Genomic DNA, 13,377 nt, shown 5'->3' on the forward strand with positions numbered 1-13,377 from the left:
TTATTATAAAATAAAAAATGTATAACTTATTTATATTTAAATTTAAACTAATTATAATAATTTTTTTATGTTATTAAATTATCTACATTTAAGTTATCAATATTAGAATGAAGGAACATTATTTTGTTTACCATGTCTTCAGTGGTGGCACGTTTTTCGCAAATCAAATTTTTGGCAACAGAAAATGCCTTTTAGCTAATTTGATAAAGCAGAGGAAAACGCTCCTTATTTATTGACCACCACTGCAGAACAGGATCAGGATTCTCCTTAGAATCCATTTTTGTCCACTTATTACAAATTACTGCACTCACCTGTACAGTTGTACACAGTTGACATAACAGATGTACAGTGTTAAAAAAAAAAACAAATGTAGTAATCACTATCGAAAAGTACAATCAAATACTGTTCACAATCGAAGTGAGTACACTGAAAATGTTGTGCTTTCTTATTGTGACCTATAGAGTATACTGTACAGTAAACAATGAGTGCAGTGTTTTTGAATACACTACACTACTGTACAGATCTGTTCTGCCACAAATGAGTGCATTCATGCAGAAGTCTAATAGATGGCGCCACATTCACGAAATCGGAACTTAAACTCAGCTGGTCATACTGAAAAAAGTTTGAAGTGTAAAAGTGAAAAAAAAGAGTCTTTTTCAACATCACATTGCGCAAAAAATACAACAATTTTACCAATCTTTAGACATGAATAAGATTCAGTGGGGTTTGTACTACGTGTTGTGTATAATGAAATGTTATATATTGTTGTGGTGTCTTCGTAGTTATATGTTAAAGTGAATCGTCTGAACTGTGAAAATTGTGTAGAAATCTCGTTTTTAAAAAGCTGTAGAAAGTGAGTCCAGCCTAGTCCAACCTTGAAACCTTTTGTACGTCGTAGAGTAATTAATTATCTTTCGATTGTATATAGTCAGAATTGCCACTTTTAACCACTTTCTTTGGAATTTGCGTTTTTAGCTCATAACCTAAAATTCGACAACTCAGAATTGTTTGAAATATGGAAGTCTGTGAAGACCCAAGAACAAAAGTACAAAGCAATTCTTGATTTTTTTAAATCTAAAACTAGTGGCGAAATATTTGAGAAAAAAATGCAAGCTTTTGAGGATGCCAGTAAGAAAATATGCTACCGTTTAACGGTAAAATGGAAGAATTGCAGATCGAATGCAAAGCTATTTCAAAGGAGACATTCCGATTGGCTCTGTTCACAAACTTGTATTCCGGTTGGAAGGAGAAAACATTCAATAGGACGCCCTGTACTAGACTACTTAGAAAAATCTCGAAGGGCTCAAAGAAAACAGGTAGCAGATCTTGTGGTGTCTGAAGGGGGAAACACAAGTTTATTAATTCAATCGGCTAGCATGGCCGCAAATGGAAAATGCTTGGAAATGCTCTTATGCGAAGGGGGCCCAAGTGAAGACTTCGAATATGAAGAGGAATTCGATGACAGTCTTAAATACGAACTAAATTTTGAACTAGAGAATGAAAATCAAGAGCTTTTACAACATTTGGGTCTGTTAATTAATCAAATTTAAAAAGCATAATACAAACTTAAACGTTATCTATTTCAGATCCCTGAAGCTGTTTCCTTTATGTGGAACCCTTAATTTCATTGATTTTTATTAAAACTGTATATTAATATTATGTTTTTGATCCAATACAACCATATTTTAAAACATTTAATAAAATAAAAAAAATATATATAAAAAGAGGCGGTGCCACACCCATTTTTTTTTTAATTTCTACTGCCTATGGATTATATTAACCCAATAAAAAAAACTAGATCGAAATATCTTGTTCCATTCGTGAGTTATTAATTTATGCCAACAAAAGGGGTCGTCTGGACCATAGTGCGTCGTCACCAAGTGGACTGTGGCGAAAGGGGGTCTGTTTATAGAAGCGGCGGTTATTAGAGATAAGGAAAAGTTTGTGACGCTCTCTGAGAATGCCCTATTATGCACGGTATGCTATTGAAAATTATTTATTTTTAATAGAATTTAAAAAGACAAAAACATGTGCAAAATCCGATAGCTGTGCGACGATGTCTTCCGTCTGCGCATTGACGACAAAAATAAAAAAATTTTGGTATATTTTCGAAAAATTTCAAATTCTAGCAATTTGTTCTCTACTTACATATTTCCAACTTTTACTAGTCAAAAGCGGTATTCCCAGACACTAAAATACGTACAATGAATTGTTGTCGAACCTATACCTATTCTAGAGAACTCTGTCAAAAAGTCGGAAAAAGTAATCCGAAATCCGCTGTTTACTCACTTCATCTTGTTGAAAGTTAATGTCGAAAGATTGCGTGTTCTTTAAATTTATTTCTCGAAAATTATAATTTGAAATTTGCATCTCTTTGCCACCTTAGATTAACTTCTGCGTGTCAACGTAAAAAAGTGTGTATGTAGACCTGTTGTTCTACAGTTTTTTAGTTCAGTGTGTGCTAGTGACGATGAAACAAGTGACAGTGATATAAAAGACGCTGACTTTAGTTACCCGCTTTATTTGCTAGAGTGAAACTGCCTAGATTGACCTCTTTTGACAGCAAGTGTGACAGATTTGGAATTAGATACCGAGCTGCAGCATCTCTTGCATCATATTTTCTCCAGGATCTTTCATGGCCAGAGGTTTCCTCTGGCAAAACAATGCCATCTACATCGGAAGGCCCACTTATTATTGACAAGAGCAAAGTAAGACGTGAAAGGACAAAAACACAGCGTCAAGTCACAGAGAGAGAAAGAATGTCGAGATACAACCATTGAAGCTTTATTTTTTGACGGCCACTAAGATAATACTCTTACGATTGAAACTACGAGTGATGGCCGGCAACACCAAAGAGTTGAGAAAACCATTTATCCCTCGTAAAACAACCCGGTGATGAATATTTTGGTCATGTTGTATCAGAATCTCATGGGGCTGAAGAAGAGTTTAAGTCTATCTGGACTTATCTTCAAGAAAAGACCCATGGTGATTTGTTGACGCTAAAACTCGTGGGATGTGACGGTGCTCCAACAAATACAGGAATACACAACGGCATTATCCGCCGTATGGAAAAGGAACTTGGGCGGCCTCTGCAGTGGGACATTTGTCAATTGCACACTAACGAATTGCCATTGCGTCATGTAATTGAGACAACAGACGGTCCAACTACAGGACCTACTGGATTCTCGGGCCCTATTGGAAAATTGCTACGAAACTGTGAAAGTTTGCCCATAAAGAGGTTCAAAGCAATACCCTGTGAGCATCCTGAAGTTGAGAAAAATAAGCTCAGCACTGACAAACTCTACCTATATGATATGTGAGATTTATTGCTAACAAAAAACCTGGGAAGATGCATAACGCAAGATGGCTTACCACAGGTAGCCATATACTTAGACTATACGGAATATTGACTTTTTCCACGAAGAAGTGAGTAGGCGGATTTTATGGAAATGAGGTTCAATTTGATTACTTTTTTTGACGTTTTGACAGTTCTCTAGAACAGGTATAGATTCTATAACAATTTTGTTGTGTTTTGGTGGCCAAGACAACCGTTTTTGGCTAGAAAAAGTTGAACATTGATACAGAAAAAAATTACAAAAATTCCAAATTTTCCATACATTCACCTAAAATTTTTTTATTTTTGTCGTCAATGCGCAGACGGAAGACATCGTCGCACAGCAATCGGATTTTGCACACGTATTTTAATGTCGAAAAACACTATTTTTAATGACACGCCCTACTGAACATGCTTTACCAATACTGGACCTTGTCGAGGTTCGAACGAATACCGGTAGTTCCATTAAAATCATTCCCTACGATTCGATGAAATCAAGTCTCGAAATTTCTACATGCTTAACAGCACAATGTTAAAACTCAACAGCCACGGGTGTTGGCCTATTTCCAACACTGAATGGGCGCCATTCCCATTTTCATTTTGGAAACAACAAGAGATGGACCGGCCAATTAAAGAACTGTGTAAGTATTATTTCTTAGAAATATGTCAAAAATTGTGTATTATTTTAAAAATCTTTTTCTGATGATTTTTTCAGAGAGTTATATAAAATATCAGCCACGCCGTGGTCGGTGGCAATGGAAGACGTCGGCCACGGCGGGCCCGCCGAATTGTCTGACGCTACCGAGGTAGACGCTAACTCACTGGTGGAGCAGCAGCCGGTTCGGCCGACGCTGAGGATTCGGCCGATGCAGCAAATTCGGTTAACGCTGGTAAAGCAGCAGGGGCGGTATTATGGGAAGACCCGGACAACGCCGAATCAGCCAGCGCCGAAGTAGCAAGTGCCGACCGGGACAGCATTTCATTTTCTTCCATCAAACTTTTTATGGTGTTTTTGTCTTTTGTTGTTGTAAAATAACACAGGCCGACAATTTCCACCTTTTTTTCCCTCCACGCATAATTTTACCTGCTCCATAACCTTTAGGCTCCTCTTAACCAAAGTCCAGAACAAACAAAGGTTCTATCACCCACAGTTTCCGCGGTACACCTACACTCACCCGCATATCTCTGCGTACACCCCAAAAAAATTTTAAATTCGAACTTTATACTCAAATAGTTCGGCCCAATTTACACATATTGACCAATTTTTTTTTTAAACATAAACTTTAATAAAATGTCTTCAACGACGTATTTTTTTTAGAATTAAGAAACAATGTTTTATATTTTATTTTTAATTTTAAACATAATTCAACAAAAAAGTGTACACGCAAAAAGCCGAAGTTGATATACCCTTGCAGTTAGGTAGCAGCTTATATTACACAGGCCAACAGCAAAAAATCTCCACGCATAATTTTACCAGCTCCATAACCTTTAGGCTCCCCTGAACCAAAGTCCAGAACAAACATAGGTTCTATCACCCACAGTTTCCGCGGTACACCTAAGAGAAGAAATTGATCAAATTTTACCATATATTGAATTATGTAGGCCGTGTAATGGTGATGATTATCATTGTTTCTAGTACATATCATTTTTGAAATGTATGTGTACCAACTAAAATTAAAAGTCATGGCTATCTACAACTTCTGTAAAGCTTTACTAAACAAGCTGAACCTGCAATAGATACGTTTTGAATATAGAAACAGTTTTAGATAGCCATGACTTTTTGAAAATATGAGATTAAAAACTCCAATTTAATTGAAGAATATATTGTTTAACCACCTATAATAAATTCAATAAAATTATTTCGAGTTTTTCTTTAAATCCGAAATTAAAACATGGTATGATCTACTGATTTCAACAAGAAAATAAAAATCTTCCATAGAAAAATGTTTGGGAAAAAATCATAGAAGACCAAAAATTAATGTAGAAAATCTGAGATTTCAACTTTGGATGCGTATTCCAAAGATATGGTAACTGCTAGATACCAATTTTTAATTTTAGTTGGTACATCGCCATTACACGGCCTACATAATTCAATATATGGTAAAATTTTATTAATTTCTTCTTTTAGGTGTACCGCGGAAACGGTGGGTGATAGAATCTATGTTTGTTCTGGACTTTGGTTCAGGGGAGCCTAAAGGATATGGAGCAGGTAAAATTATGCGTGGAGGAAAAAAAAAGTTGGAAATTGTCGGCCTGTGTTATTATAAGGTATAGATTATATATTATATTAAGCTTATATATTATTATAAGATATATTATAAGCTTATATATTATAAGGTATATACATACATATAGCCGAAGAATTAAAAATATTCTGTAGGCAACCGATCTAAATGAATTATACACCAATCGAAAGGTATTGTTTCAATTAGATAATTTTTGTCGAAACATATTCCAAAAGTTATTTGGTTTGAAAATTAGGGTGAAAGTAAACAAATTTTTAATCACTAAAGTGGTGCTGGTGGACACATTTTAGTCCCCAGATAGAACACGGCTGAAAAAGCTGTAAAAATCAAATTTCTTGAATAACTTCGGAAAGAAATGTCGGATCGGGTCGGTTGAGGTACCAATCTTGAGGTACCAAAGAAAAAAATTATTTTTCAAAATTGGCTCATTTGACCATATTCATATTTCACGTGGCGATTGCTATTGAGATGACGTAACTTTTGATATATCGCTCATATCTGGCAAAATTTGTTAACTCAAGATATAGTCCTGTAAGTGCAGCTACCAATTTTGTGCAGCCACCTGTGAAGCTTGCATTTACTTACACATGTGTGTATTTGATTGGCAACTTTGCTTTTTAGATGGATAGCCGGCGATTGTTTTTCTTAAACCCTCGATAGTGTCCGGTACTATCGTCCAACATTAAAATCTTTTTTTTCAAGGTTGGGTCACTATCGAACGTGTCGGACACTATCGATTGCGGCCAACCATCGATAGTGTCGATAGCGCCATCGATAGTTCTCCACCTCTACTAACGATGCCCTCCCTTGATCATGGTTTTTCCGGGTTAACTTAAAATTTCCCACGATCCCTTTGTTTGGCAAGCGCTACTGAGGCGGGTTTAGGAAATCAGAAACTTAGGATTCTAAGCAAATATTATAAAATAGTTTATTAATACTAAAATATACAAAAATACAAAAATTAAAAATTCTCTGAATTTACTTTGTTTCTTTACATCTAGGATTTTGAGCCAAAATTAAGAAATCAGGAAAACTTATATAAATATTTAAGTATGTGGAATAAAAATGATTTAGAGATTAAAAAAAAAATTTGTGTTTTTTTTCCCCAAAATAAACAAAATCTATTAATAATAGATGTTATCATCAATTATAGGGTATAAAGGGTAAAAATGGTAAAAAGTGAACATTTATCATAGTTATAAAAATATTTAACAATTTGGTTACTTCAAAGTATAATTATTTATGGTTTAAGCAAACTCACTTTTTTTCTGCATCCACCGCGGTGCACCGTCGAAAGCTTTCGCTGGTTGCTGCGCTGTGAAAAATAATTATCACACCAAACAAAACAAAATATACCAAAAAATACCATTCTTTTCATTAAACCAAATTGATTTCCGAATGAGGAAAATTTTTCTTTGTACTCTCACTCACTTTACCAAAATTTACAATTATTCCCTAGTTTCCACTTTTTTCTACGTTTACAATAAAACTTAAAAATAAGCTTTTTACAATTACATTATGAATTCTTAAGCTATCCCTCTCAGTTCTTTCTCTAAAGTTCAATGAACCCTTTGGGGACATTTGGGAGCTATGCTCTATCGCACCTTCACTAACGAGATGATCCACCTCGTGCTATCACCTACAGTGGCTCTGAGCTTATTTCGTGCAAGCCAAAAATTATAATTCAAATCTTTATATTTTGAAAAGTAATAGGAATACAAAAAAAATTTAAACGCCAGATTAAAGAATATTATATTTATTATATTAAAAATAAAAAAAATTTAAAATGTAAAACTTTTTCAAAAAGTTATAGTCGAAAAACGAAATAGTGAAGGAACTTTTATGGTGCAGCTTATTTCGTGCAGCACTTCATTGACACTCCGTTTCACTTGAATAGCACACCCAATTTTTCATAATTACTTGTTCATCTCTCAACAATTGCTTGATCTAATGCAATGATTGTTGCTCTTTTTAATTCGTATCTTTATCTACTCCCTTTCAACAAAAATTGGAAGTCTGGAAATGTAACGTTTAAATTTACCATAATTTTCTTTTCAACTTGCTTCAATAACTGGCACCTTTTTTGTTTCACTTGAATAGCACATTTCAGATTTAGTGTCATTTCAGCGGTCAAGGAGATTGAATCATAAACGTTTTTTGATTAGTTTGTGAATTTTAAACATAGTTTAATCATTTTGTGCAACTAGGGGTCGTGGAACGTCACTAAGTCACAAAGAACAGATCCAAATACAAAGCTATATTGATTGTGACCTTTCTGTAGCTAATATTGCGAAAAAAACTAGAAGAAGCAGAAAAGTCGTATCCAATTTTATCAACAACAAATTAAACTATGGAAAAATATAAAAGGTCGCAAAAGTAATGTCCTTAGCGGCACAGATAAAGGTGGGATTCTGCGGGAAGCCCCAAATTCTCATGACTCTGTGAGCAATTTAAGGGAAAAAGCAGGTGTTGACGCGAGCAAAACTACTGTTTGGCGAGTTATTTTGAAAGCTAAACATCTTAAGCGTTTGAAACTTAAAAAAAACCACCGCTTAACCCAAATCGAAAGGAAGCACGGTTGACCTTTTGCCGCGTCAATATGTCATGGTGTAACGAGTGGAAGCGCGTAGTTTTTTCGCGCGTAGAAAAAAAGGAGGGGCCAGATGGCTATAATTATTATTTTCATGATCTGAGGAAAAAGACGCATCAATTGGAGCGTTTACATAGTCGAGTAGGCGGATTTATGGTTTGGGGAGCCATATCTTACTATGGGACTTGTGAACTCCAATTCTTATCCTCAAACATGCACGCAAAAGCGTACCTAAACGTCCTGGAAAAAGCTTTTCCACCATTGGAAATTTTTTTTAATAATTTGCCTTAGACATTCCAGCACGGCAATACCCCGATTTATACTGCACGTATTGTAAAATATTTTTTAAAAGATAAAAATGTTGAGACTCTGAATTGGCCACCATACTCGCCGGATCTAAATATAATTGAAAATGTTTGGGGATGGCTGGCCAGAAAGGTTAACGAGTCTGGCAAACCATTTTAAAACAATGAAGATCTTATTGAAGCCATTCAGATGGCCGGGGCTACAATATCCCTAGACTATATAAAAAGTCTATAAGATTCGCTGCCCAACAGGATCTACGAGGTTATATTGAATAAGGGGGGCTCAACCCATTATTAAATTAACAAAAATATATATTAGAATACTCACTATTAAATAAAAACACATTTCCTAATGTTTAAGTTCGTTAAATATACTTTAAAAACAAGATGTGCTATTCATGTGAAACAAAATTGTTGAGGAATTTTTTAAGTTTTTAAGTTCTTTTGTTAACATTTATTAATTGTTAATTTAATTTAGGTTTTGTTACTTTTCTTATATTTAAAATTGATTACACTATAAAAAGAAACTTAAACATCAGTGAGTTTTCTTTTTGGTTAAAAGATTTCAAGATTTGAAATTGCATATAAAAGTGTGCTATTCAAGTGAAACGCAGTGTATTTTACTAATATTTTGTATGTCCTCCTTTTTGCTTAACAATATCTTTTAATCTGTTAGGCATGGATTCCACTAGTTTTTTTGTAGTCTCCGGTGCTATCTTGTTCCATTCTTCCAATAAAGCTGATTTTAGATCAGTTTTATTGGATATCCTGCGTTGGCGAATCCTAGTGTCCAAAATTGACCACAAATTTTCGATGACGTTCAGGTCCGATGATTGCGCTGGCGGATTGACCACGTGAGGGCAGTTCCAGATGCACCAAGCCTTGTTTATTCCTGCAGTGTGCTTCGGGTCATTATCTTGGTAAAATCTAAAGGTGTCCTTTATACCAAGATTTTCTGCGCTTTCAATCAAGTTTTCCTTTAAAATTTTCAAGTATGCTTCCTTGTCCATTATTCCATCCACGAAAACTAATTTTCCGACGCCGTTGGCAGACATGCAGGCCCAAACCATGACGCTGCCACCGCCATGTTTTACTGTTGGCCTAAGATTTTTACAATCCAGTTCAGTATTTGCCCTGCGCCAAACGTACTGTCGCCCGTCCGATCCAAAAATGTCAAATTTAGACTCAACTGAATATAGGACGTCATTCCAAAACGATTCTGGCTTGTTTACGTGCTCCTTTGCGAAATTTAGTCGGGCGACCTGGTTTTTCTGTGAAATAAACGGTTTTTTACGTGAAACTCGGCCATTAAAGTTAAGTTCCCGAAGTACACGGCGAATCGTGTCTGGGGAGCACTTTTTCTTCATTTCATGCTCTACCTCCACTGCGATTTTGGGAGCCGAAAGTTTGGGCTTTTCCTTAATTTTCCGAACAATACGGCGCTCCTCCTGTTCCGTAAATATTTTATTTGGTGCATTTCGGCCTTTATTGGCTACCCTGTTCTCATGTACGAACCGTTGAATAATGCTCTGTACAGTAGTATGTTTTAAATTTAAAATTTCGCCAATTTTTCGCTTGGTTTCTCCTTTTTTAAAATGATACAGAACCAATTCTCGTTGTTCTATTGTTGTCCGTGGTCCCATTTTTTTTAAATTTAATTTCTTTTTAATTTCAATTTAGATTCAGTAATAAACCGCGAAATAAATTCAGTAGAACAGTCAAATAACGGTAACCAAAACAAAAAATTTTTTTAAGGTGACCATTCGCCCAGACACGCATCCAAAAATTTTGCACGAAATAAGCTGCACCATAAAAGTTCCTTCACTATTTCGTTTTTTGACTATAACTTTTTAAAAAAGTTTTAAATTCTTAATTTTTTTATTTTGTAATATAATAAATAAAATATTCTTTAATCTGGCGTTTAAATTTTTTTTGTATTCCTATTACTTTTCAAAATATAAAGATTTGAAATATAATTTTTGGCTTGCACCAAATAAGCTCAGAGCCACTGTATTTCGCTTTGGCGATCAAAACTGCAACGGGGCTCTCGCACTGAATCAGTCCGTCTCGCTCACTCCTTCATACCAACATGCAATGGGGCCTGAACTTGGAGCTTTATTCCTCTTCGGTCTCGCTCACAAATATCACCTGATTACATTGCAGCTGGGGATTTTGAGGGATTTTGATGGAGGGATTTTTTTGTAAATTCAAATCATTCTTTAACAGCTAAGCACTATTTAGGTATGACATAGCCTAGGGATCACCAAACTTAACCAAATTATCTGGGCTGGGTCGGGGTGAGGTTAGGTTTACTTATGGGTCACATTATCCCCTCTAACCCTCTCAAAGATTCCCTTTTTAAGCTGACTGTTCTTAAAAAAAATTGAACAATTTTCTTGAATAAAACCACGACACTGTAGTCTCCTTGCGCCGAGGCCTCCTGCAACCGCACCAGGGGTTTCGCCGAATTCCGTCGCGACTTCGATGCTTGTGGACCGCGGACTGCCTGTTCCCAGAGCTTTGCCTCTTTCGCTTAGGTATTCTGCTTTTGGGAGCGATGCTGATGCGGCCTAGCCAAAAAGAATGTCGCGGACTTAGAAATCTCCTCTCTTATAATGACTAATGTTTCCCCCAAACGCTTACCTTCGGAGTCAATGCCAACTGACTACGTTCCAAATTTTCACAATTAACTGCTACAAATTTTTAATTGAATTTATGTTTTACCACTTTCAACTGCACTGGTCTGAGTCTCGATGTGAAAAGACAGAACCTCTAGCCTAGTGATACGAAGAACCCAGGGCCAGCTATTCGGGAGTTTTTTTTGCCGAGTTTAACCAGTTATAAATTTCTCCACTAGAGCTGGAAAAAACCTCGAGGTAACATCGATATATCGATGTTGCCGAAAATTTAGCAACATCGATATTTTAGTTTTCAACATCGATTATCGTCACTTGCAGCCGAATAAAAGAGGAAGCATCAACGCGTGGTAAGGTAAGTGAAAATTAAAATGAATATTATTAACAAACACTAATCCATTGTTATCTTTCATTTTAATAGAGTAATTGGTGGTGTTGGCAGTCATCGTGGGAGAATTATGGACAAACTTTTAAAAAGTAAGTTTGATGAAACTGTTGTAAAATGAATATTTGTATGTATGCATGTATGCATGTATGGTTAGAAATGTGTTTAATTCTACTCTAATTCTACAATGCATTCATCTATACATCTTTATTTGCGTTAGACCCATATATATGTATATATATATATTTATACATATATGTTTAATGCTTTACATATTTATACATACATACACCTATTAGAACATTTGTTATAAGTTCATAAATTAATATTATTTTGCATTACAGGAACTTCGAATGTGTTGGGCGACGTGGAAAACGAAGAAAGCAAAGAAATCTCAATTTCGAATAACAAGCGCAAGGAAAAAATTTCAATAGTTTGGAATTAGTTTAAGAAGGGAACAAATCAAACCGCGTCTTGTATGCAATGTGGAAAGGTCCTCAAAACATCTGGAATTACCAGCAATTTTATGCAGCATTTGAGGACTGCACATCCTATAAGAGAGCAAGCAGAAAACATTGCAGTTTCACCATGCATGAACAAATTTCTTGAAAGTTCTAAGCAATACTCAAATGCCTCTGCTCGAAAAATCGCTATAGACAAAGCTGTAATGAGGATGATAGCATTGGATGTGCAACCTTTTAGCATTGTTACCGATCGCGGATTTGTTAATTTAATGAAGTGCGTGGATCCTTTGTACAAGTTGCCAAGTAAGACACATTTGCGTAACGTTATCTTAAACAATGAGTATGAGGCCTCAAAGGAAAAAATCAAAAAATCATTAGAGCAGGTAGATCACGTTGGGATTACAACGGACTGCTGGACATCTAAAACCAATGTGGGTTATTTAACGGTAACTGTACACTTTGTCTTGCCGTCTTTTGAACTTTAATCAGCGTCTGCTCTTACTATTGCGGATTCATTAAACCTTATAATAACAGAGTGGAATGTCTTAAAAAAAGTTACATCAATAGTAACGGACAATGACGCTAGCATGAAAAAGGCATGTGACTTGTTGCAAATAAAAAACTTTCCTTGTTTTGCACACAGTATAAATCTACTGATCCAAGATACGCTGAAACTTCCAATGCTGACTCCAGTATTACAAAAATGCAAATGCTGTCTAAAGCCAAAAATTGTGGATAAGCTTTTGTTTTTGAACAAAAATGCTGAAATGATCTCCTATATGAATTCTGAATGAGTGATCTCCTGTAAATAAATTTAGAAATTAAGCAAAAAAAAAAATTGTTTTTAAACTTCGATAATCGATTATAATCGATTTTTTCGCCTTAAAACATCGAATACATCGATGTCACCGAACATCGATGTTTTTCCAGCTCTATTCTCCACCCATTTCTATCGCTAAGTAAGAGCGCTGCCACTAACAGTCCCTAAACCTACCCGTTCCTTCACGGCAGTTTTAGAGCAAGTCGCTTCAAAACTGCATCAGCAATCCATCCGATACAAGCCGTTACATGTATATATTTGATCAATAGCCTAAAAAATATGGATTATATCTAGTATGGAGTACATATATGGAGTATATTAGTTTATTCATTTCAAAATAAAATCCAAATATGAAAAGGGATTAAAATGTAAAATAGAAACATTGGCTCAACTAGGACTAAAACTTTGTAATTCTGCTTTATGTTTCTGTGTCTCATGTCTTAATGAGAAGACTTACAAATGCACAATTTTACGAGTAGAAAGCTTTATATGCGAAACCCAAAATATCTGATATCAATTTTTTTTTGTTTTTCTTGGACGTGCCGAATAAGAATATGTATTATATGCAATTTTGTACACCAGCATATTTTCGTCACT

At 35.3% G+C, this 13,377-nt stretch overlaps 2 long non-coding RNA genes across 2 annotated transcripts; both read left to right on the forward strand.

Annotated features, from left to right (window-relative positions):
- The first annotated feature begins 1,385 nt into the window (after positions 1–1,385).
- Positions 1,386–1,724, forward strand: LOC123257625. The gene is made up of 2 exons (XR_006507742.1): positions 1,386–1,527; positions 1,587–1,724. It is a non-coding gene; the product is annotated as an uncharacterized LOC123257625 (long non-coding RNA).
- Positions 1,725–11,310: 9,586 nt separating this feature from the next.
- On the forward strand, positions 11,311–12,377 carry LOC116655318. Its single transcript, XR_004310446.2, has 3 exons — positions 11,311–11,466; positions 11,533–11,588; positions 11,841–12,377. It is a non-coding gene; the product is annotated as an uncharacterized LOC116655318 (long non-coding RNA).
- The last annotated feature ends 1,000 nt before the right edge of the window (positions 12,378–13,377 follow it).

Source organism: Drosophila ananassae, chromosome XR (genome assembly GCF_017639315.1).
Source record: "Drosophila ananassae strain 14024-0371.13 chromosome XR, ASM1763931v2, whole genome shotgun sequence".
In the NCBI taxonomy this organism is placed as follows: domain Eukaryota; kingdom Metazoa; phylum Arthropoda; class Insecta; order Diptera; family Drosophilidae; genus Drosophila; species Drosophila ananassae.